The sequence below is a fragment of the Oryctolagus cuniculus genome, chromosome 12 (genome assembly GCF_964237555.1).
Source record: "Oryctolagus cuniculus chromosome 12, mOryCun1.1, whole genome shotgun sequence".
Taxonomy (NCBI): Eukaryota; Metazoa; Chordata; class Mammalia; order Lagomorpha; family Leporidae; genus Oryctolagus; species Oryctolagus cuniculus.
The window spans coordinates 93,399,060-93,426,603 of NC_091443.1; positions in this window are offsets into that span (position 1 = coordinate 93,399,060).

The following is a 27,544-nucleotide window of genomic DNA, read 5'->3' on the forward strand; positions in this document are numbered from 1 at the left end:
CTGAAGTTTTGGAAAGATGGGATGGATTACAAGGCCTTTTCAGTGAAATAATAACAGAAAACTTCCCTAATTTGGAGAAATAAAGGGACATTTAAGTACTAGGAGCACATAGAACTCCTAAAATATATGACCAGAAACTGTATTCAACATGATAGATTATAATCAAACTTTCCACAGTAAAACATAAAGAAAAGATTCTAAAATCTTCACAAGAAAAACACTAGATTTATTTCAGGGATCTCCAGTTAGACTCAGAGTGGACTTCTCATCAGAAATCCTACAGGCTAGGAGGGTATATCACTATTATAAATGCATATGCACCTAATAACAGGGCACCTGACTATTTAACACAAACGTTAAAGGAACAAAAGGGAGACATAGATTCAAACATAATAGTAATGGGCGACTTCAATACCCCACATTCAGGAATGGACAGATCCACCAGACAGAAATTCAGCAAGGAAACAGCAGAGGTAATCAACACTATAGACCAAATGGATCTAATAGATATCTACAGAAATTTTCATCTTACAGTTCCAGAATACGTATTATTCTCAGGAGTGTATGGAACTTTTTCTAGGATTGACCACATACTAGGCCATAAAACAAACATCAGCAAATTCTAAAAAAAAAAAAATCAAAATCATACTACGCTTCTTCTCACATCACAGTGGAATGATGCTGGAAATCAGCAACTTAATCTCTGAAACATATGCAAACATATGGAGACTGAGCAACATGCTCCTGAATAAACAGTGGGTCACAGAAGAAATTAAAATTGAAATGAAACTTTCCTCTTAACACTGCTTTTGCTGTATCCCATAAGTTTTGGCATGTTGTGCTGTTATTCTCATTTACTTCCAGAAAAAAAATTTGATTTCTCTTTTAATTTCTTCTATGATCCATTGTTCATTCAGGAGCATGTTGTTCAATCTCCATGTGTTTGCGTATGCTCAAGGGATTTCTGAGTTTCTAATTTCCAACTTCATTCCACTGTGGTCTGAGAAGCTGCATGGTATGATTCTAATTCTTTTGAATTTGCTGAGACTTGCTTTATGGCCTAGTATGTGGTCAATCCTAGAGAAGGTTCCATGTACTGCTGAGAAGAATGTAAAATCTTTAGCTGTAGGATTGAAAGTTCTGTAGATATCTGTTAGATCCATTTGGCCCATAGTGTCATTTAAATCTACTGTATCCTTGTTGATCTTCTGTCCTGTTGATCTGTCTATTTCTGAGAGTGGAGTATTGAAGTCCCCCAGTACTATTGTATTGGGGTCTAAGTCTCCCTTTAAGTCCCTTAACAAATCTTTTAGATAAACCGGTGCCCTGTAGTTAGGTGCATATACATTGATAATTGTTATATCTTCCGGTTGAATTGATCCCTTAATCATCATATACTGCCCCTCTTTGTCTCTCTTAACATTTTTGTGGTAAAGTTTATGTTGTCCGATATTAAGATGGCTACGCCCGCTCTTTTTTCATTTCTGTTGGCATGGTATATCTTCTTCCAGCCTTTCACTTTCAGTCTGTATGGATCTTTGTTGGAAAGCTGTGTTTCTTGTAGGCAGCAAATAGATGCGTTTAATTAAAAAATTTCTGGAAACAAATGAAGCAAGAACAAAATATGAAAACTTATGGTGTACAGCAAAAGCAATGTTAAGAGGAAAGTTTGTAACAATTGGTGCCTATATCAAGAAACTGGAAATACACCAAATAAATGAGCTTCAATGCATCTCAAGGATCTAGAAAATGAGCAAACCAAACCCAAAACTAATAGGAGAAAATAAATATCAAAATTAGAGAGGAAATTTAAAAAATGAATCCAAAAACAATATAAAATATCAGCAAAATAAAGAGCTGTGGCCGGCACCGTGGCTCAATAGGCTAATCCTCAGCCTTGCAGTGCCAGCACACCAGGTTCTAGTCCCGGTCGGGGTGCTGGATACTGTCCCGATTACCCCTCTTCCAGGCCAGCTCTCTGCTGTGGCCAGGGAGTGCAGTGGAAGATGGCCCAAGTCCTTGGGCCCTGCACCCCATGGGAGACCAAGATAAGCACCTGGCTCCTGCCTTCGGATCAGCGCAGTGCGCCAGCTGCAGCACGCTGGCCACGGCGGCCATTGGAGGGCAAACCAACGGCAAAGGAAGACCTTTCTCTCTGTCTCTCTCTCTCACTGTCCACTCTACCTGTAAAAAAAAAAGAGTTGAATTTTTAAAAAATAAAATTGACACATAATTGGGCAACTAACCAAAAAAAGATGCAAATTAATAAAACTAGAGATGAAAAAGGAAATGTAACAAAAGACATCATAAAGTGAATAACAAGAAATTAATACAAAGAGCTGCATGTCAGCAAACTTAAATGAAACGGACAGGTTCCTGGAAACAAACAACCTAGCTACATTGAGCAATGAATACATAGAAAACCTAAACAGACAAATTTCCAAGATGAAAATTGAATCAGTAATAAAGACCCTCTCAATAAAGAAAAGCTGAGGTCCCGATGGCTTCACTGCTGAATTTTAACAGAAATTTAAAGAGAACTAATATCAATTCTTCTCAAGTTATTCAAAACAATTGAAAGAGAGGGAATTTTCACAAAATCTTTCCATGAAGCCAGCATCACCTTAATTTCTACACACGGAAAAAGACACAATAGAGAAAGAGAACTACACACCAATTTCCCTAAATCAAATAGATGCAAAAATCCTTAATAAAATTCTAGTCAATGGAATCCAACAACACATCTAAAGATCATTCACCCAGACCAAGTGGAATTTATCCTTGGTATGCATGGATGGTTCAATATTTGCAAATCAACTTCTAAGATCAATCCCATTCACAATAGCTACAAAAACAATCAAATACCTTGGAATAAACTTTACCAAAGACGTTAAAGATCTCTACGATGAAAATTACAAAACCTTAAAGAAAGAAATAGAAGAGGATACCAACAAATGGAAAAATCTTCCATGCTCATGGATTGGAAGAATCAATATCATCAAAATGTCCATTCTCCCAAAAGCAATTTATAAATTCAATGCAATACCAATCAAGATACCGAAGACCTTCTTCTCAGATCTGGAAAAAATGGTGCTGAAATTTATATGGAGGCACAAGAGACCTCGAATAGCTAAAGCAATCTTGTACAACAAAAACAAAGCCGGAGGCATCACAATACCAGATTTCAGGACATACTACAGGGCAGTTGTAATTAAAACAACATGGTACTGGTACAGAAACAGATGGATAGACCAATGGAACAGAATTGAAACACCAGAAATCAACCCAAACATCTACAGCCAACTTATATTTGACCAAGGATCTAAAACTAATTCCTGGAGCAAGGACAGTCTATTCAATAAATGGTGCTTGGAAAATTGGATTTCCACGTGCAGAATCATGAAGCAAGACCCCTACCTTACACCTTACACAAAAATCCACTCCACATGTATTAAAGACCTAAATCTACGACCTGACACCATCAAGTTACTAGAGAACATTGGAGAAACCCTTCAAGATATTGGCACAGGCAAAGAATTTCTGGAAAAGACCCGGGAGGCACAGGCAGTCAAAGCCAAAATCAACTATTGGGATTGCATCAAATTGAGAAGTTTCTGTACTGCAAAAGAAACAGTCAGGAGAGTGAAAAGACAACCGACAGAATGGGAAAAAATATTTGCAAACTATGCAACAGACAAAGGGTTAATAACCAGAATCTACAAAGAGATCAAGAAACTCCACAAAAACAAAACCAACAACCCACTTAAGAGATGGGCCAAGGACCTCAATAGACATTTTTCAAAAGAGGAAATCCAAATGGCCAACAGGCACATGAAAAAATGTTCAAGGTCATTGGCAATCAGGGAAATGCAAATCAAAACCACAATGAGGTTTCACCTCACCCCGGTTAGAATGGCTCACATGCAGAAATCTACCAACAACAGATGCTGGCGAGGATATGGGGAAAAAGGGACACTAACCCACTGTTGGTGGGAATGCAAACAGGTCAAGCCACTATGGAAGTCAGTCTGGAGATTCCTCAGAAACCTGAAGATAACCCTACCGTTCGACCCAGCCATCCCACTCCTTGGAATTTACCCAAAGGAATTTAAATTGGCAAACAAAAAAGAGGTCTGCACCCTAATGTTTATTGCAGCTCAATTCACAATAGCTAAGACCTGGAACCAACCTAAATGCCCATCAACGGGAGAATGGATAAAGAAATTATGGGATATGTACTCTTTAGAATACTATACCGCAGTAAGAAACAACGAAATCCAGTCATTTGCAACAAAATGGAGGAATCTGGAACACATCATGCTGAGTGAAATAAGCCAGTCCCAAAGGGACAAATACCATATGTTCTCCCTGATCGGTGACGACTGACTGAACACCAAGAGGGAAACCTGTTGGAGTGAGGTGGACACTATGGGAAATGGTGACTTGATCAGCATAGCCCTGACTGTTAATGAACAACTAAATACATTATCCCTCTTAGTAGTTTTTTTATCTGTTCTACTTAATATGACTGGTTTAGATCTGTAATTGATGCACAGTTATTCTTAAGTGTTGAAAATTAACTGAAATGTGATCCCTGTTGAACATGGTGGTGGGAATGGGAGAGGGAAGAGATGTATAATTTGGGACATGCTCAGGCTGACTTGCCCCAAGTGGTGGAGTTGGAAGCATACCAGGGGATTCCAATTCAATCCCATCAAGGTGGCATGTACCAATGCCATCTCACTATTCCAGGTGATCAGTTTCAGTTCACAGTTGGTCATGGTGAAGGGACTGGGAATCAAAGGGAGCACATAGACAAGTCTAGTATCTGCTAACACTAACTGATGGAGTAAATAAAGGGGAGAGTGATCCAACATGGGAAGTGAGATACTCAGCAGACTCATAGAATGGCAGATGTCCTAAATAGCACTCTGGCTTCAGAATCAGCCCTAAAGGCATTCGGAGCTGGCTGAAAAGCTCATGAGAGTATTTCAGGCATGGAAAGCCAAGACACTCTGGCAAAAGATCTCTGCGAGTGAGATCCCAGTGGAAAGAACAGGTCATCAAAGAAGGAGGTACCTTTCTCTGAAGGGAGGAGAGAACCTCCACTTTGACTATGACCTTGTCTAAACAAGATAAGAGTCGGAGAACTCAGAGGGCTTCCATAGCCTTGGAAACTCATGACTGGAGCATAGGGAGATTACTGATGCCATAGACAGGAGTGTCAATTGGTAAAGTCAACAAAAGGAGTCACTGTGCACTTACTCCTCATGTAGGATCTCTGTCCTTGATGTGCTGTACATTGAGATTTAATGCTATAACGAGTACTCAAACAATATATTTCACTTTGTGTTTCTATGGGGGTGCAAACTGTTGAAATCCTTACTTAATGCATACTAAACTGATCCTCTGTAAAAAAAAAAAAAAGAAAGAAAGAAATTATCAATTCCCAACTTGACTCTCACTGGGATTAAACATGACAATAGGTCTGCTCTGATTTCATCATCATTTAAAAAAATCATCTATTATTTTTCACTTTATGTTTCTGTGTGGGAGCAAACTGTTGAAATCCATACTTAATGTATACTAAGCTGATCTTCTGTATATTAAGATAATCGAAAATGAATCTTGATGTGAATGGAAGGGGAGAGGGAGTGGGAAAGGGGAGGGTTGTGGGTGGGAGGGACGGTATGGGGGGAAAGCCATTGTAATCCATAAGTCGTACTTTGGAAATTTATATGCATTAAATAAAAGTTTAAAAAAAAAGAACCATAAAAAAAATATTTGCAAATCAATCAATGTGATACATCACATTAACAAATTTAAGAACAAAAACCAAATGATTATCTCTATATGCAGAGAAAGCATTTGATAAAATACAACACCCTTTCATGATGAAAACTGAGCAAATTGAGTATAGAGGAAAAACTCTTGACACAATCAAGGAAATTTATGACAAAAATATAGTCAGCATCCCATTGAATGAGGAAAAGTTAGAAGCATTCCCACTAAGATCTGGAACTAGACAAGGATGCCCACGCTCAACATTGCTATTCAGTATAATCCTGGAAGATTTAACCAGAGACATTAGCCAGAAAAAGAAATCAAGGAGTTACAAATTGGTAAAGAGAAAGTCAAACTATCTCTATTTGCAGATGACATCTCTATTTGCAGATGGATCCAAAAAACTCGTCCAAGAGATTATGTGAACTCATGGAAGAGTTTGGTAATGTAGGAGGGTATACAACCAATACACAGAAATTAAAACAGCCTTTGTATACACAGATGGTATACACAATGGCATGTTTTAGAAAGAACTTCTCAGATCATTCCCATTCACAATAACATGGAGTAAATTTAACCAACAATGCCAAAGATCTTTATGATGTGAATTATAAAACATTAAAAAAGAAATAGAAGGTAAAAAATGGAAAAAAATCCATGTTCAGGAATTATAAGAAGCAATATCATCAAAATGTCCATTATTCTAAAAGCAATTTACAAATTCAATGTGATACCAATCAAAATAGCAAAGACATTCTTCTAAGATCTAGAAAAATGATGAAGAAACACAGGAGACCTTGCATAGCTAAAGCAATATTATAGAGCAAAAACAAAGTCAGAGGCATCACAATACAAGGTCTCAAGACATGCTTCAAGGCAGTTATAATAAAAGCAGCCTAGTAATGGTGAAAAAAAGATGGATAGACAAAATGAACAAACAAACAAACCAAAAAAACCACCAGAAGTCAATCCAAGCATCTTCAACCAACTTATATTCAACCAAAGAGCATAAACACATCCCTGGAGTAAGGACAGTCTCTTCAGCAAGTGATGCTGGGAAAACTAGATTTCCACATGCAAAAATATGAAGCAAAACCCCTACTTTACACCATACACAAAAATCCATTCAAAATGATCAAAGACATAAATCTATGAGCTGATAACACCATATTATTAAAGAACATTGGGAAAAGTCAGCAAGATAATTGGCTCAGGCAAAGAGTCCTTAGAAAAGAAACCAGGAGCACTGGCAATCAAAGCCATAATTAACAATGGGATTACACTCAGAAAGTGAAGAGACAACTTATAGAATGGGAGAAATTATTTGTAAACTATGCAGCTGATGGAAGATTTATAACCAGGATATATAAAGAGATCAAGAAACTCCACAACAATGAAAGAAACAACCCAGTGAAAAATGGGCCAAGCATTTAAATAGATATTTTTCAAAACAGGAATACAGATGGCCAAGAGACAAATAAAAAAAAATATCTGGAATCACTAGCCATCAAGGAAATGCAAATTAAAACCACAGTGATGTGGCTGGCACTGTGGTGCAGTGGGTTAAATCCCTGGCCTAAGTGCAGGCATCCCATGTGGGTGCCAGTTCTAGTCCCAGCTGCTCCTCTTCCTATACAGCTCTCTGCTATGGCCTGGGAAAAATAGAATATGGCCTAAGTCCTTGGGAACCTGCACCCATGTGGGAGACCCTGAAGAAGTTCCTGGCTTCGGATCAGCACAGCTCTAGGCATAGCAGCCATCTGGGGAGTGAACCATCAGGTGGAAGACCTCTATCTCTCTCTCTAACTCTCTCTGTAACTCTGTCTTTCAAATAAATTCAATAAATCTTTAAAAACACAGTGAGGTTTCACCTCATTCCATTTAGAATTGCTTTCATACATAAATCAACAAGCAGCAAATGCTGATGTGAATGTGAGGCAAAAGGTACCCCAACCCATTGCTGGTGGGAATGTAAACTTGTAAAGCCACTATGAAAGACTGTTTGGAGATACCTCAGAAATCTGAATATAGACCTACCATAGGACCCAGCCATTTCACTCCTGGAAATTTACCGAACAGAAATGAAATCAGCAAATGAAAAATGTTATCTGTACCTCAATGTTTATTAAAGCTGCATTCACAATAGCTAAGACATGGAATTGACGTAAATGCCCTTCAACTAAAGACTGGATAAGGAAATTATGGGATATATACTCTATTGTATACTACACAATGGACAAAAACAATGAAATCCATTCATTTGCAACAAAATGAATGAATCTGGAAGACATACTGAGTGAAATAAGACAGTCCCAATATACTAATACCATATTTTTCCTTGATCTGTGATAACTAACAGAGCACCTAAAAGAAAATGCGTAAAACTGAGATTGACACTTTGAGAAGCAATGACTTGAACAGCTTTGGTCTTGACTGTTGAGAGAGTTTTTGTTTTTTCTTCTATGCATCATACTATTTGTTGAACTCTTTCTTAACATTGAGTTAATCATGTGTTTTTTTATTTAATAAATGTGAATTTACAAAGTGCAACTTTTGTATTGTAGTGGCTTCCCCCCAAACTTCCCTCCCTCCTGTGACCCTCCCCTCTCCCACTTCCTCTCCCATCCTGCTCTTCATCGAGTTTCACTTTCAATTACCTTCATATAGAGAAATCAACTTAGTATATACTAAGCAAGGATTTCAACAGACTGCCTTCACACAATCACACAAAGTATAGGGTATTGTTCAACTAGTAATGTTGTCTTTAAGTTTCATAGTAAAACACATTAAGGACAGAGATCCTACATGAGGAGCTTGTACCCAGTGACTCCCATTGTTGATTTAATAACTGGCATTCTTATTTATGATGTCAGCAATCACCTGAGGATCTTGCCATGAGCTGTCTAGGCTATGGGAGCCCCTTGAGTTCACCAACTCTGAACTTGTTTAGTCAAGGCTATATCACAGTGGAGGTTTATAAAGTCAATTGAAAATAGACCTCATTAAGCATAATGTTTGGAATAACACAGGAAGGAGGAATTTTGTAACTGTGAAGCTCTATTGTCCAGTATACTTTCCTACAGATTACTTCTAAGGGTACAGTTTAAAATCTTGGTATGGGACCTCAAATCCCATCAAACTGGATAGTAAAAAATGTCATCTTAATTGTTAAAGTGAACATATTAAGTGGTAAATTGATAATATAGATAGGATTACATGTTAAATGGATCATATAAATAATATGAAATGTCTGGTAATAATAAGCAGAATTAAAAAGGAGAGAATATTCCAACATGGGAAGCAGTACACAGAGCAGACACATAGAATGAGAATCACATTAAATAACACTCTGTCCTCAGAATCATCCCATAAGGCATTCTGGTCAGGTTAAAGTCACATGAGAGCAATTCAAGCATCAAAAGCCAAGACAATGAGGTAAAAAAATTTCTACATGAAGGATCTCTGTGAGAGAGATCCCAGTGGAAAGAAGTGGCCATAAAAGAAGGATGCACTTTTGTCTGACAGGTGAAGAGTACTTCAACTTTGCTTGAGGACTTGTCTAGATACTGATACAGATTTTGGATACAACTATAGCCTTTGTAGCTTCTATAACGTAGACAGCTCATGACAAGAGTTTTGGGTGATCACTGATAGTGGTATTTGCTAAATTAACAACAGGAGTCACTGTGCACATACTCTCCATAAAGGACTTCTGTCTGCAATGAATTGTATTATGAGAATTAACTGTAAAACTAGTTCTCGGTTTGTGTGTGTGTTTGTCTGTGCTTGTTCGTATGTGTAAATTGTTGAAATCTACTTTGTAAAAGTTGGTCTTCTATGTATAAAGTTCAATAAAATGTATCTTAAAGGATAATGGAACTTGGAATGAGCAAGGGAGGAGGAGTGGGGTGAGAGTGGAGGAGGGAGGGCAGCATAGTGAGAAGAATCACTATATTCCTAAAGTTGTACTGATGAGATTTGTACTCATTAAATAAAATGTTTCTTTGAGATACAAAAAGAAACAAGAAGAGTGATTTGTATGTTTCCTGAGTAATCGCTTCACTCACAAGACAAAATGCATGATGCAAAAGAATTCATCTTCAACCACACACTAATGAAGTGGAACTCTAGTGGTTAAATTTTAGGGTTTCAAACTCATATTTGAAAGGCATGTGTTAAAAATAGATGAATTCTTATTTCAGCTCAATTCAGAATAGCTAGAACCTGGAATCAACCAAAATGCCCATCAACAGCAGACTGGATAAAGAAATTATGGGGCATGTCCTCTATAGAATACTATACAGCAGTAAAAAACAATGAACTGTGGTGATTTGCAGCAAAATGGAGGAATCTGGAAAACATCATGTTCAGTGAATTAAGCAAGTCCCAAAGGGACAAATATCATATGTTCTCCCTGATTGGTGACAACTAACCGAGCACCAAAAGGGAAACATGGTGAAGTGAAATGGATACTATAAGAAACAGTGACTTGATAAGCCCTTGTCCTTACTGTTGATCTGTAAGTTAAAACTTTATCACTTTTAGTATTTTTTTGTTCTACTTAAAACTATTGGTTGAACTCTGTAATTAACACACAACTATTCTTAGGTATTTAAATTCAACTGAAAAGTAATCTCTGTTAAATGTAAGAGTGGGAATAAGAGAGGTAGGAGATGTACAAATTGGGACATCCTCAATTGGATTTGCCTCAAATGGTGGAGTTAGAAACATTCCACAGGATTCCAATTCAATCCCATCAAGGTGACATGTACGAATGCCATCTCACTAGTCCAAGTAATCAACTTCAGTTTATAATTGATCATACTGATAGGCCTACGAGTCAAAAGTATCACAGAAACAAGACTAGAGTCTGCTAATAATAACTGATAGAATTAAAAAGGGAGAGAACGATCCAACATGAGAAGCGGGATACACAGCAGACTCATAGAAAGGCAGATGTCCTAAACAGCACCCTGGCCTCAGAATCAGCCCTTAAGGCATTCAGACCTGGCTGAAGAGCCCATGAGAGTATTTCAGGCATGGAAAACCAAGACACTCTGGCAAAAAAAAAACCCTAAAGGAAAGATCTCTGTGAGTGAGATCCCAGTGGAAAGAACGGGGCCATCAAAGAAGGAGGTACCTTTCTCTGAAGGGAGGAGAGAACCTCCACTTTGACTATGACCTTGTTGACATAAGATCGAAGTCAGTGAACTCAAAATGCTACCGTAGCCTTGGCAACTCATGACTAGAGCCTAGGGAGAGTACTGATGCCTTACACAAGAGTGTCCATTTGTTAAGTTAACAACAGGAGTCACTGTGTAGTTACTCCTCATGTAGATCTCTGTCCTTAATGTGTTGTTCAATGTGAATTAATGCTATAATTAGTACTCAAACAGTATTTTACACTTAATTGGTCTGTGTGGGTGCAAACTGTTGAAATCTTTAATTAATATAGACTAAATTGATCTGTACATAAAGATAATTGAAAATGAATCTTGATGTGAATGGAATGGGAGAGGCAGCAGGAGATGGGAGGGTTGTGGGTGGGTGGGAATTTATTAGGGGGGAGCCATTGTGATCCATAAACTGTACTTTAGAAATTTATATTTAATAAATAAAAGTTAAAAATGGATAAATTCAAATGTGGGAACAGGTTTTATGATGATTATTATTTGCTTTCCCTTTGTTTTCACTTCTGATAATTATACTGTATTTCTTTTTTTTATCTTTTATTTAATGAATATAAATTTCCAAAGTACGACTTATGGATTACAATGGCTTCCCCCCCATACTGTCCCTCCCACCCACAATCCTCCCCTTTCCCACTCCCTCTCCCCTTCCATTCACATCAAGATTCATTTTTGATTATCTTAATATACAGAAGATCAGCTTAGTATACATTAAGTAAGGATTTCAACAGTTTGTTCCCACACAGAAACATAAAGTGAAAAATAATAGATGATTTTTTTAAGTGATGATGAAATCAGATCAGACCTATTGTCATGTTTAATCCCAGTGAGAGTCAAGTTGGGAATTGATAATTTCTTTTTTTTCTACAGAAGATCAGTTTAGTATACATTAAAGATTTCAACAGTTTGCACCCCCACAGAAACACAAAGTGAAATATACTGTTTGAGTACTCATTATAGCATTAAGCCTCAATGTACAGCACATTAAGGACAGAGATCCTACATGAGGAGTAAGTGCACCGTGACTCCTGTTGTTGACTTTACAAATTGACACTCCTGTTTATGGCAACAGTAATCTCCCTATGCACCAGTCATGAGTTTCCAAGGCTATGGAAGCCCCTTGAGTTCTCTGACTCTTATCTTGTTTAGACAAGGTCATAGTCAAAGTGGAGGTTCTCTCCGACCTTCAGAGAAAGGTACCTCCTTCTTTGAAGACCTGTTCTTTCCACTGGGATCTCACTCACAGAGATCTTTTTGCCAGAGTGTCTTGGCTTTCCATGCCTGAAATACTCTCATGGGCTTTTCAGCCAGATCCGAGTGCCTTTAGGGCTGATTCTGAGACCAGAGTGCTGTTTAGGACATCTGCCATTCTATGAGTCTGCTGAGTATCTCACTTCCCATGTTGGATCACTCTCCCCTTTATTTATTCTATGGTTAGTGTTAGCAGGTACTAGACTTGTTTATGTGCTCCCTTTGACTCTTAGTCCTTTCATTATGATCAATTGTGAACTGAAGTTGATCACTTGGACTAGTGAGATGGCATTGGTACATGCCACCTTGATGGGATTGAATTGGAATCCCCTGGTATGTTTCTAACTCTACCATTTGGGGCAAGTCAGCTTGAGCATGTCCCAAATTATACATCTCTTCCCTCTCTTATTCCCACTCTTAAGTTTAACAGGGATCACATTTCAGTTAATTTTCAACACTTAAGAATAACTGTGTGATAATTACAGAATTAAACCAGTCATATTAAGTAGAACAGACAAAACAAACTACTAAGAGGGATAATGTATTAAGTTGTTCGTTTACAGTCAGGGCTATGCTGATCAAGTCACCATTTATCATAGTGTCCATTTCACTTCAGGAGGTTTCCTTTTTGGTGTTCAGTCAGCTGTCACTGATCAGGGAGAACATATGGTATTTGTCCCTTTGGGACTGGCTTACTTCACTCAGCATGATGTGTTCCAGATTCCTCCATTTTGTTGCAAATGACTGGATTTCGTTGTTTCTTACTGTAGTATACTATTCTAAAGAATAATTTCTTTATCCATTCTCCCGTTGATGGGCATTTAGGTTGGTTCCAGGTCTTGGCTATTGTGAATTGTGCTGCAATAAACATTAGGGTGCAGACCGCTTTTTTGTTTGCCAATTTAAACTCCTTTGGGTAAATTCCAAGGAGTGGGATGGCTGGATCAAACGGTAGGGTTATCTTCAGGTTTCTGAGGAATCTGCAGACTGACTTCCATAGTGGCTTGACCTGTTTGCATTCCCACCAACAGTGGGTTAGTGTCCCTTTTTCCCCACATCCTCACCAGCATCTGTTGTTGGTAGATTTCTGAATGTGAGCCATTCTAACCGGGGTGAGGTGAAAGCTCATTGTGGTTTTGATTTGCATTTCCCTGATTGCTAGTGATCTTGAACATTTTTTCATGTGCCTGTTGGCCATTTGGATTTCCTCTTTTGAAAAATGTCTATTGAGGTCCTTGGCCCATCTCTTAAGTGGGTTGTTGGTTTTGTTTTTGTGGAGTTTCTTGATCTCTTTGTAGATTCTGGTTATTAACCCTTTATCAGTTGCATAGTTTGCAAATATTTTTTCCCATTCTGTCGGTTGTCTCTTCACTCTCCTGACTGTTTCTTTTGCAGTACAGAAACTTCTCAATTTGATGCAATCCTGAATGTTAATTTTTGCTTTGACTGCCTGTGCCTCCCGGGTCTTTTCCAGAAATTCTTTGCCTGTGCCAATATCTTGAAGGGTTTCTCCAATGTTCTCTAATAACTTAACGATGTCAGGACGTAGATTTAGGTCTTTAATCCACGTTGAGTGCATTTTTGTGTAAGGTGTAAGGTAGGGGTCTTGCTTCATGCTTCTGCACATGGAAATCCAGTTTTCCCAGCACCATTTATTGAATAGACTGTCCTTGCTCCAGGAATTGGTTTTAGATCCTTGGTCAAATATAAGTTGGCTGTAGATGTTTGGGTTGATTTCTGGTGTTTCAATTCTGTGCCATTGGTCTATCCATCTGTTTCTGTACCAGTACCATGCTGTTTTGATTACAACTGCCCTGTAGTATGTCCTGAAATCTGGTATTGTGATGCCTCCGGCTTTGTTTTTGTTGTACAAGATTGGTTTAGGTATTCGAGGTCTCTTGTGCCTCCATATAAATTTCAGCATCATTTTTTCCAGATCTGAGAAGAAGGTCTTCGGTATCTTGATTAGTATTGTCTTGAATCTATAAATTGCTTTTGGGAGAATGGACATTTTGATGATATTGATTCTTCCAATCCATGAGCATGGAAGATTTTTCCATTTGTTGGTATCCTCTTCTATTTCTTTCTTTAAGGTTTTGTAATTCTCATCATAGAGATCTTTAACATCCTTTGTTAAGTTTATTCCAAGGTATTTGATTGTTTTTGTAGCTATTGTGAATGGGATTGATCTTAGCAGTTGTTTCTCAGCCATGGCATTGCTTGTGTATACAAAGGCTGTTGATTTTTGTGCATTGATTTTATATCCTGCCACTTTGCCAAACTCCTCTATGAGTTCCAATAGTCTCTTAGTAGAGCTCTTTGGATCCTCTAAGTACAGAATCATATCGTCTGCAAAGAGGGATAGTTTGACTTCTTCCTTCTCGATTTGTATTCCTTTGATTTCTTTTTCTTGTCTGATGGCTCTGGCTAAAACTTCCAGAACTATGTTAAATAGCAGTGGTGAGAGTGGGCATCCCTGCCTGGTGCCAGATTTCAGTGGAAATGCTTCCAAATTTTCCCCATTCAATAGGATGCTGGCTGTGGGTTTTTTATAAATTGCTTTGATTATATTGAGGAATGTTCCTTCTATACCCAATTTGCTTAGAGTTTTCATCATGAAAGGGTGTGGAATTTTATCAAATGCTTTCTCTGCATCAATTGAGATAATCATATGGTTTTTCTTTTGCAGTCTGTTAATGTGGTGAATCACATTGATTGATTTGCGAATGTTGAACCATCCCTGCATACCAGGGATGAATCCCACTTGGTCTGGGTGGATGATTTTCTTGATGTGTTGTTGTACTCTATTGGCCAGAATTTTATTGAGGATTTTTGCGTCTATGTTCATCAGGGATATTGGTCTGTAGTTTTCTTTCAGTGCTGCATCTTTCTCTGGCTTAGGGATTAAGGTGATGCTGGCTTCAGAGAAAGAATTTGGGAGGATTCCCTCTTTTTCGATTGTTCTGAATAGTTTGAGAAGAAATGGGATTAGTTCTTCTTTAAATGTCTGGTAGAATTCAGCAGTGAATCCATCTGGTCCTGGGCTTTTCTTTGTTGGGAGGGCCTTGATTACTGTTTCAATTTCTGTTTCAGTTATGGGTCTGTTTTGGTTTTCTATGTCTTCATGGTTCAATTTTGGTAGATTGCATGTGTCCAGGAATCTATCCATTTCTGATAGGTTTTCCTGTTTGCTGGCATACAGGTCCTTGTAGTAATTTCTGATGATTCTTTTTATTTCTGTGGTGTCTGTTGTTACGTTTCCTTTTTCATCTCTGATTTTATTGATTTGGGTCTTTTCTCTTCTTTTTTTAGTTAGTTGGGCCAATGGGGTGTCAATTTTGTTTATTTTTTCAAAAAACCAGCTTCTCGCTTGGCTGATTTTTTGTAGTGTTTTTTGATTCAATCCTGTTAATTTCTTCTCTGGTTTTAATTATTTCTCTTCTCCTACTAGATTTGGGTTTGGTTTGCTGCAGTTTTTCTAGGTTCTTGAGATGCGCTGAAAGCTCATTTATTTGGTACCTTTCCAATTTCTTGATATAGGCACCTATTGCTATAAATTTGCCTCTCAATACTGCTTTTGCTGTATCCCATAAGTTTTGATATGTTGTGTTGTTGTCTTCATTTACTTCCAGAAAAAAAATTTGATTTCTCTTTAAATTTCTTCTATGACCCATTGTTCATTCAGGAGCATGTTGTTCAATCTCCATGTGTTTGCATACTTTCTGGGGCTTCCTGAGTTGCTAATTTCCAGCTTCCTTCCGCTGTGGTCTGAGAAGCTGCATGGTATGATTCTAATTCTTTTAAATTTGCTGAGACTTGCTTTATGGCCTAGTATGTAATCAATCCTAGAGAAGGTTCCATGCACTGCTGAGAAGAATGTGAAGTCTGTAGATGTAGGGTTGAAAGTTCTGTAGATATCTGTTAGATCCATTTGGGCAATAGTGTCAATTAAATCTGCTGTTTCCTTGTTGATCTTCTGTCCTGTTGATCTGTCTATTTCTGAGAGTGGAGTATTGAAGTCCCCCAGTACTATTGTATTGGAATCTAAATCTCCCTTTAAGTCCCTTAACATATCTTTTAAATAGACCGGTGCCCTTATACTGTATTTCTAAACACACATCTGCTTGTTATAGATACATGTATAAATATGGAAAACATGATGCTGTTCTACTTTAAGATACTTAAACAAGAAGCTAATATTCCTATGGCAACTTATATCTAAATCATCAAAAGATATTTGCTGTGACCTAATCAAATAATTAGTGTGTTATTCATGGGTAATATTCCAGAATTCATAAAACTACTATAGTACATTTACCAGAATAAAATAATGAGTCTTACTGTGGGTGCATTTAAATTCATTGCACAAAACAAAAGTTCCAGTCTCTGGGAATTAATTCAAAACTCTTGAAATTCATTTCTCTATACATTCATTTGATGATCTATCAAATCTTTATTTATAGGTCTGAGAGTCAGATCTTAACTTTCTCTGTTCGCTAGTTTCTTCTATAACTCATGCAAGATATCAACACAAGAATTACATAGAGCCTCTACTGCCACTGTTGTTCTTGTCTAACAGGGAATGGCCATGGCTAATGTGAACTTCAGTGGGAGTAAGAGAGTGTACTGGTTTTAGGCCCACAGCCTCTCCCTGGTTTCCTTTATTGCACAGATATGATTTTCCCTGTTCAAATTCCTGTGTTTTTTCTATACTGCCATTGTCCTAAGTGATATTCTACAAATGTGGGAACCTTAAACTTGAGCTTCCAAGCCTAGGTTCCCTCATCTCAGAGCTCAGAAACTAGTACATGATGAAAAAATAGGTCCCAATTTCATATTGCTTGAGATAAAAATGAAATTTCAGGGATGAATGAGCTAGCTCAGCACCATGGACTTTGTGAGTTTATATGTCCTTTTCCTGGAATTGCTCTCTTTGTTCATCACACACCTCTGCCAATAGGAGTTGTTCCTTCTGGGAATGGACATATAGTTTCCAAGGGATACTCCAAAATGAGAAAAATTGTGAACATCATACTCACCAAAAAATTGGCTAATCATAAGCCACTCCTTTGACTCTTCTGAGTCAATAAGGAAGCTATAGTGATTAATTTGTCCTGAATACAGAAGATTATATAGTCCAAGTGGTATAAATAAAGGGAGTGATGAGCAAAGAGTGAGTCTAGCTAATTAAAATAACCTCAAGGATTATTAACTGAATTCAGCCTTTTCTTTTTAAATATTTAATTATTTGAAAGGCAGAGAAATGAAAGACAAAAACAGAGACACAGACACATGAAGCATCTTTTTCTTGGCTCACTTCCCAAGATGCTAAAATAAACAGGTTTTGGCGAGGACAGAGCCAGGAGCAAATAATTTTATTTACATCTGCTATATGGGCACATTCCAAAGCATTTGGGTCATGTTCCATTGCCTTCCCAGGTTCATTAATAGAATATACACAAAATAACACTACAACATAGGAGGCCAGCATTGCAAGCAGTGGCCAATCCCATTGCAAAATAATGTGTGCCACAAACACTAGTCATTTCAGATCCATCATTAAAAATATTTAGTCATATACCTCTGTTGCCTCATCATGTATTTTTCTATTAATTCAGTTTTTTTGTTTTTTTATTTTATTGTTTAAAAAGACAAACAATATACACCTTGAAGTTTTAGACATAACCATTTGATAAGAAGAGGAAATCAAAGGGATACAAATTAAAAAGTGGGAATTCAGATTATTCCTATTTGAAAATGACATGGTTCTCAATGTAGGGAAGCCAAAAGAGTCCACTAGTAGATGATTAGAATTCATAAAAAAACTTTGTTAAAGTAGCAGAATATAATATTAACACACAAAAGTCAATAGCCTTTCTATACACAGACATTGCCATGGCCAAACATCTAAACAGAAAGATTTCCAATCAACAACCTAAGTATCCATCTCAAGAGTCCTAGAAAACAAGAATAAGCCAAATACAAGATGAAATTAATAGCATAGGTCATAAATGGAATGTTAACATTAAAGATAAGCAAAATAAAGATTTTATTTTTAATAGAAGAAACAATCCTTTCGCTAGGTTTTAAAAACTAGGTTCAAGTAAATAAAATCAAAGAAGGGGAAACTATCACAGATATAATAGGCATCACTAATTTATATTAACAAGGATAAATGAAAAAATGTAAAAAATTGTTTATCTGTGGATACATATAACCTACCAAAACTGATCCAAGTAGATATAACATATCTGAGAATCCAGGTCTCCCATGGGGTTGCGGCTTTGGGTGATGATCATTGTGAATGTTGTTCTTTAGCCACAGCCAACATGCTCTCCATGCAGGATGTTGGTCATAGAGGAAGCCACCTGCTAGCAGGAGGTAGGAAGTACACAGTGACCTTACTTTCTGCTTGCTGTCGCTGCCAATCTACAAATGCCCTTTAGAAGAAGCCTATTGGCAAGCCAGTGGTGGTTACAAGATAGCAGAATAGGGAGGGAGCTTATTTCTCTAGCCCAGGGGAAAATAGTTTTAAAAAGGTGGTAGTCTTGGGGAAGAGTTATGAAAAAAAGGCAGAGGAAACTCTACTACTTGGAGGGCATGGGCACCCATGGCTCAGGACTCCGATATCCAAGAGCCTATGCACCATCGCTGCAAAGTGAGGTGAAACAAGATGGCAGAAGCCTGAGACTCTGGTGAAAAAGCAGAAGGAAGACCCTAGAGGAAGTGAGGTTTGAAGCTATGTGAGGGAAAGTGCACCAGCCTAACTAGAGGAGAGAAAAAAAAGAGGGTATGAACACATTTCTCTCTGATCACCTTACAAAGCCATACAAGCCAATAGAGCAGGCCAATTTGGACATACATAACAGCTGCACCAGCTCATTTCTGTGCCTGGCAATCAGCCGACTGGAGATTCCTGACTCCAGTGGGGAGAAATAACAGGAGGTTAGAAGCTTGTGAATGTGTGAAGCTTCAGAACCAGGACTGTGGAAAAAATGAGTGTGTGTGTGGAAGAACTCATGGTGTGGATGAGACTTTGAGCAGTCTCAGAGGGACACCACAAGCTCCAGAAGTCCTGGACACCTGGTGAGAGATTTGCTGGAAAATCTTAACTTATACTGAGGATTGCACAGATCCTTTGTGTGGTCCTTGGGACAGAGCAGAGGAATATTATATCCACTTTGGCTAGTGGTCAGGCACTGGACTCCATCAAGGAGAAGGGCTCAGCTGAGCAGAAATAATTCCCTTCTGATTAAAAAAAGAGAGTGAAGATTTACCATGTCAAACCGGAGAGTATCAACTTAGGCATGCCCTTAACTCTAGAGAACTGAACAGAGCTCTCTGGCTACATCCACTACAAGCCTCTAGACATTCACTGAAAGCAGACATTCCACTTATCTATAGAGTCATAGTACAATGATAAAAGCTGCCAAAGTGGGGGGAAAAAGAAGAAACCAACGAGTACCTCCACAAATGCTGAACAACAAATGCAACAACCCAAGAGACAAGAATAAGGAAGACAACATCATGCTCCCAAAAAAACAGAACACTTGAATACAAGATTATGAAGATGAGACAGAAGAAATGCAAGAAATAGAATTCCAAATATTGATGATAAGATTGTACAGAAGTAATCAAAAGCAAAAGCATGCACTACTAAAATCCATGGAGAACATGAAAGAAAATCTCTCATGAAATTAAAATCCTTTTTTTATTTTTTTATTTAGTAAATATAAATTACCAAAGTACAGATAATGGATTACATAGGCTTCCCCCCATAATTTCCCACCCACTCACACCCCTCCCATCTCCCGCTCCCTCTCCCATTCCATTCACATCAAGATTCACTTTCAATTATCTTTATATACAGAAGATCGATTCAGTATATATTAAGTAAAGATTTCATCAGTTTACACCCACACAGAAACACAAAGTGTAAAAATACAGTTTCAGCACTAGTTATAGCATTACTTCACATTGGACAACACACTAAGGACAGATCCCACATGAGAAGTAAGTACACAGTGACTCCTGTTGTTGACTTAACAATTTGACACTCTTGTTTATGGCGTCAGTAATCTCCCTAGGCTCTAGTCATGAGTTGCCAAGGCTATGGAAGCATTTTGGGTTCACCGACTTCGATCTTATTCTGACAGGGTCATAGTCAAAGTGGAAGTTCTCTCCTCCCTTCAGAGAAAGGTACCTCCTTCTTTGATGGCCCCGTTCTTTCCACTGGGATCTCACTCGAGCAGATCTTTCATTTCGGTCTTCTTTTTTTCCCAGAGTGTCTTGGCTTTCCATGCCTAAAATACTCTCATGGGCTCTTCAGCCAGGTCTGAATGCCTTAAGGGCTGATTTTGAGGCCAGAGTGCTGTTTAGGACATCTGCCATTCTATGCATCTGCTGTGTATCCCGCTTCTCATGTTGGATCGTTCTCTCCCTTTTTGATTCTGTCAGCTAGTATTAGCAGACACTAGTCTTGTTTGTGTTGTCCCTTTGACTCTTAGACCTATCAGTGTGATCAATTGTGAACTGAAGTTGATCATTTGGACTAGTGAGATGGCATTGGTACATGCCACCTTGATGGGATTGTACTGGAATCCCGTGGCATGTTTCTAACTCCACCATTTGGGGCAAATCCGATTGAGCATGTCCCAAATTGTACATCTCCTCCCTCTCTTATGCCCACTCTTATATTTAACAGAGATCACTTTTCAGTTAAAATTTAAACACCTAAGAATAGTTGTGTGTTAATTACAGAGTTCAACCAGTAGTACTAGAACAAAAAAAATACTAAAATGGATGAAGTATTACATTGTACATCAACAGTCAGGACAACAGCTGATCAAGTCACTGTTTCTCTGAGTGTCCATTTCACGTCAAGAGGTTTCCCCTTTGCTGCTCAGTTAGTTGTCGCCGATCAGGGAGAACATATGATATTTGTCCCTTTGGGCCTGGCTTAATTCACTCAGCATAATATTTTCCAGATTCCTCCATTTTGTTGCAAATGACCGGATTTCATTGTTTTTGACTGCTGTATAGTATTCAATAGAGTACATGACCCTTAATTTCTTTATCCAGTCTACTCTTGATGGGCGTTTGGGTTGGTTCCAGGTCTTGGCTATTGTGAATTGAGCTGCAATAAACATTAAGGTGCAGACAGCTTTTTTGTTTGCCTATTTACTTTATAAGGAGGAATAAAAATGAAATTAAAAACTCAATAGAACATGAAATCGAGATATTGAAGAGAAAACAAAATGAAAATGAAGAATTCAATGGAACAAATAAAAAATGCATTTGAGAACCTTAAAATCCAAATCAGGCAGAAGAGAGAATATCAGACTTAGAAGACAGAGCACAGAAAAGTATACAGTCTAGCTAAAGTCTGCAAGAGAAAATTAGAAATCTAAAACATATTGTTGAGAATCTATAGGGTACAATATAAAAAAAAAAAACAAGATCTTGTGTTCTACTAGTTTCTGAAGTTATGGAGAGGGAGAAAGTGTTAGAAGGCCTTTTATTAAGCAAAATATTAGCGAACTTCCAACAGACATGACCAGAAAAGATCATCAACACAACACATTGTAATCAAACTCACCACAGCGAAGTATAGGAAAAAGATTCTAAAATGTGCAAGAGAGAAATGCCTGATTACTTTCAAGGATCTCCAATTAGATTCACATCAGACTTCTAATCAGAAACCCTGCAAGCTGGGAGAGAATGGTGAGATATAGCCCAAGACTTAGAGAAAATACAGTCATCCTATTCTATTATACCCTGCAAAGGTCTCATTTGGGAATAAAGATGAAATAAAAGCCTTTCATAACAAACAGAATGAATTTGTCACCACTCATCCATCCCTGCAAAGGATGCTGAAGATGTTTTACAAACAGAAACACAGAAACACAATCATCAACAGAAAGAGGGTAAAGGAAGAAAACCTTGCAGTAAGGGATCACAGGAAGTTCAAACTATATATTAGAAATATCTTTGGGAACATGGCAGGGCAAAGTCACTACTTATCAGTAGCTGCACTGAAAGTAAATGGCCTCAACTCTCTAGAGATCCCAGTGGAAAGAACAGGTCATCAAAGAAGGAGGTACCTTTCTCTGAAGGGAGGAGAGAACTTCCACTTTGACTATGACCTTGTCTAAATAGTATCAGAGTCGGACAACTGAAAAGGCCTCCAGAGCCTTGCCAACTCATGACAAGAGCCTAGGGTGATTACTAATGCCATGAACAACAATTGCAATTTGTTAAGTCAACAACAGAAGTCACTGTGCACTTACTCATCATGTAGGATCTCTGTCCTAAATGTGCTGTACATTTTGATTTAATGCTATAACTAGTGCTCAAACAGTATTTTACACATTGTATTTCTGTGTGGGTGTAAACTGTTGAAATCTTTATTTAATATATGCTAAATTGATCTTCTGCATATAAAGATAATTGAAAATTAATCTTGATGTGAATGGAAGGGGAGAGGGAGTAGGGGAGAGGAGGGTTGCCGGTGGGAGGAAAGTTATGGGGGGTACCATTGTAATCCATAAGCTGTACTTCAGCAATTTATATTCATTAAATAAAAGTTTAAAATAAAAGACACAGACTGGCTGAATGGATTAAAAAACAAAACCCATCTATTTGCTGCTTAGAAGAAACACATCTTTCCAACAAAGATGCATGCAGACTGAAAGTGAAAGGTTGGAAAAAGATATTCCATGCCAAAAGAAACCAAAAAAGAGCTGATGTAGCCACCTTAATATCAGAAAAATAGAGTTTAACACAAAAAATGTTAAGAGAGACAAAGAGAGGCACTATATAATGATTAAGGTATCAATTCAACAGGAAGATGTAACTATTATAAATGTATATGCACCTAATTACAGGGCACCAGTTTATTTAAAAGATATGTTAAGGAACTTAAAGGGAGACTTAGACTCCAATACAATAATATTGGGGGGCTTCAATGCTCCACTTTTAGCAATGGACAGATCAACCAGACAGAAATCAACAAGGAAACAGCAGATTTACTTGACACTAGAGAACAAACAGATCTAAGAGATATGTACAGAAATATTCATCCTAATGTTACAGAATACACATTCTTCTCACTAGTGTATGGGACTTTCTCTAGGATAGACCCCATATTAGGCCATAAAGCAAGTCTCAGCAAATTTAAAACAAATCAAAATCAAACCATACATCTCAGACCACAATGGAATGAAGCTGGAAATCAGCAACTCAGGATTCTCTAGAGCATAAGTAAACACATGGAGAATGTCAGCATGCTCCTGAATGAACACTGGGTCATAGAAGAAATCAAAAGAGAAATCAAAAACCCTCAGGAAGCAAATGCAGATAACAACACAACATATCAAAACGTATGGGATACAGCAAAAGCAGTGTTAAGAGAAAAGTTTATAGCAATAGGTGCCTACATCAAGAAATTGGAAAGGCACCAAATAAATGAGCTATCAATGCATCTCAAAGATCTAGAAAAACTACAGCAAACCAAACCCAAAACTAGTAGGACAAAAGAAATAATTAAGATTAGAGAGAAAATCAACAAAATTGAATCCAAAAAATTACAAAAGAGAAGCAAAATGTTGAAAGGATTTTTTGAAAAATAAATAAACAAAATTGACTCACCATTGGCCCAACTAACCAAATAAAGGAGAGAGAAGACACAAATCAATAAAATTAGACATGAAAAGGAAATGTAACAACAGACACCACAGAAATGACAAGAGTCATTATGAATTACTGCAAAGAGTTGTATGCCAGCAATCAGGGAAATCTGTCAGGAATTGATAGATTCCTGGACATATACGATCTACAAAAATTGAAGCAAGAAACATAGAAAACCAAAAAAGACCCATAAAAAAGTCAGAAATTGATTCAGTAATAAAGGCCCTCCCAACAGAGAAAAGCCCAGGACAAGAGAGATTCACTGCTGAATTCTATCAGGCATTTACAGAAGAAATAACTCCAATTCTTCTCAAGCTATTCAAAACGATTGAAAGAGAGGGAATCCTCCCAAATTCTTTCTACAAAGCCAGTATCACTTAATTCCTAAACCTGAAAAAGATGTAGCAGAGAAAGAGAATTACACACCAATTTCTCTAAAGAACATACAACAAATACTCAACAAAATTCAAGCCAAAATAATCCAACAACAAATTAGAAAGATCATCCAACCCGACCAAGTGGGATTTATCCTTGTATGCAGGGATGGTTCAACATTCACAAATCAATCAATGTGATACACCACATTAACAAACTGCAGAAGAAACATCATATATCCTCCCAATAGATGCAGAAAATGCATTTGATAAATTACAAAACCATTTCATGATGAAAACTCTAACCAAATTGTGTATAGAAGGAAAATTCCTCAACACAATTAAGGCAATTTATGAAAAACCCGCGGCCAGCAACCTATTGAATGGGGAATAGTTGGAAGCATTTCCACTGAGATCCAGTTCCAGACAGGGATGCCAAATCTCACCATTGCTATTCAATATAGCACTAGAAGTTCTAGCCAAGCCATTAGTCAAGAAAAAGAAATTAAAAGGGGTACAAAAAGGGAAGGAAAATGTCAAACTATCCATCTTTGCAGACAACGTGACTCTTTATTTAAGGGATCCAAAGAACTCCACAAGAGACTGTTGGAACTCATAGACGAGTTTGGCAAAGTAGCAGGATATAAAATCAATACATAAAAATCAACAGTCTTTGTATACAGACACTGCCAGAACTGAGAAATAACTTCTAAGGTCAATCCCATTCACAACAGCTACCAGAAAAAACCAAATACCTTGGAAAAAACTTAACCAAGGATGTCAAATATTTCTATAATGAGAATTACAAAATCTTAAAGAACTAGAAGAGGATACCAAAAAATGGAAAAATATTCCATGCTCACTGATTGGAAGAATCAATATCATCAAAATGTCCATTCTTCTTCCAAAAGCAATTTACAGATTCAGTGTGATACCAATGAAAATATCAAACACATTCTTATCAGACCTAGAAAAAATGATGCTGATATTCATATAGAAACATATATTTAGGTGCAGAAGACCTCAAATAGATAAACGAGTCTTATACAACAAATACAGAGCTGGAGGCATCAGAATACCAGATTTCAAGACTTACTACAGGGCAATTATAATCGAAACAGCATGGTACTGTACAGAAACAGATGGATAGGCAATAGAACAGAATAGGAACACCAGGAATCAATCCAAACATCTACAACCAATTTATATTTGATCAAGGAGCTAAAACCAAGTCCTGGAGCAAGGAGAGTCTTTTAAACAAATATTGTTGGGGAAACAGGATTTCCACATGCAGAAGTATGAAGCAAGATACCTATGTTACACCTTACACAAAAATCCACCCAACATAGATCTAAATCTATGACTCAACATCATAAAATTATTACAGAACATTGGAGAAAGTCTGCAAGATATAGGCACAGGCAAGACTTCTTGGAAAAATCTCCAGTGGCATAGGCAGTCAAAGCCAAAATTAACAACAGGGATTACATCAAATTGAAAAGTTTCTGTACTGCAAAAAAAGTCAGCAAAGTGAAGAGGCAACTGAAAAAATGGGAGAAAATCTTTGCAAATTATGCAACTGATAAAGGATTAATAACCAAAATCTGGCAGGTACCTCAGCTCACTTGGCTAATCTTCTGCCTGTGGAGCTGGCATCCTGGGTTATAGTCCCTGTTGGGGTGCCGGGTACTGTCCCAGTTGCTCCTCTTCCAGTCCAGCTCCCTGCTGTGGCCTGGGAAGGCAGTGAAGGATGTCCCAAGTGGTTGGGCCCTGCACCCACATGGGGGACAAGGAGGAAGCATCTGGCTCCTTGCTTTGGATCGGCACAGTGCGCCAGTGTAGCAGCCATTTGGGGGGTGAACCGAAGGAAAAGGAAGACTTTTCTCTCTGTCTCTCTCTCTCTCACTGTCTAACTCTGCCTGTAAAAAAAATAACCAGAATCTACGAAGAGATCAAGAAACTTCACAACAGCAAAACAAACAACCCACTTAAGTGATGGGCCAAGAGCCTAAAAGACATTTTTCAAGAGGAAATCCAAATGGCCAACAGGCACATGAAAAAATGTTCAGGATCACTAGCCATCAGGGAAATGCAAATCAAAACCACAATGAGGTTTCACCTCACTCCTGTTAGAATGGCTTTCATACAGAAATCAACTAACAACAGATGATGGTGAGGTGGTGGGGGCAAAGGCACAATAACCCACTGTTGGTGGGAATGCAGACTGGTAAAGCCACTATGGATACAGTTTGGAGATACCTCAGAAATCTGAATGTATCCCTACCACATGACCCAGCAATTCCATTCTTTGGAATTTACCCAAGGATAATTAAATTGGCAAATAAAAGAGCTGTCTACACCTCAATGTTTATTGCAGCACAATTCAGAATGGCTAAGACATGGAAACAACCTAAATGCCCATCAACAGAAGACTGGATAAAGAAGTTAAGTGAGATGTATTCTACAGAATACTACACAGTGGTAAAAGAAATGAAATCTGGTCATTTGCAACAAAATGGAGGAATCTGGAAAACATCATACTGAGTGAAATAAGCCAGTTCCAAAGGGACAACTATCATATGTTCTCCCTGATATGTGACAACTGAGCGCCTAAAAGGAAAACTGTAGAAGTGAAACTGACACTATGAGAAGCAATGACTTGATCAGCCCTTGTGATGACTGTCAAGGAACAGCTTACTATTTTATTCATTGTAGTATTTTCTTCTTCTACTTAATACCATTGGTTGAGCTTTTTACTTAACACAGAATTATTCTTAGGTGCTTAAATCAAATTGAAATAAAAAATAAGAGTTGGAATAAGAGATGGAGGGGATATACAGTTTGGCACATGCTCCCAGGTATTTACCCCTAAGGGTAAAGCTTAAAACTTGCCATGGGACTCGAAATACTAAGAATTGGCATGTACCAATGCCACCTTACTAATGAAAGTGATCAGTTTAAGTCCATAACTGATCATAAAGAGGATTAAGTGTCAAGGGAGCACACAAATAAGACCAGTGTCTGCTAATAATTGCAGAATTAAAAAGGAGAGAACAATCCAGGATGGGAAGCAGGTCACAGAGCAGACTCTTAGAACGACAAATGCTGTAAACAGAACTCTGGCCTCAGAATCACACCTTAAAGCATTTGGATCTGGCTACAAAGCACATGAGAGTAGTTCAGGCATGGAAACACAGGACATTGTGGCAAAAATGACCTTAAAGAAAGACATCTGTGAGTGAGATTCCAGCAGAAAGA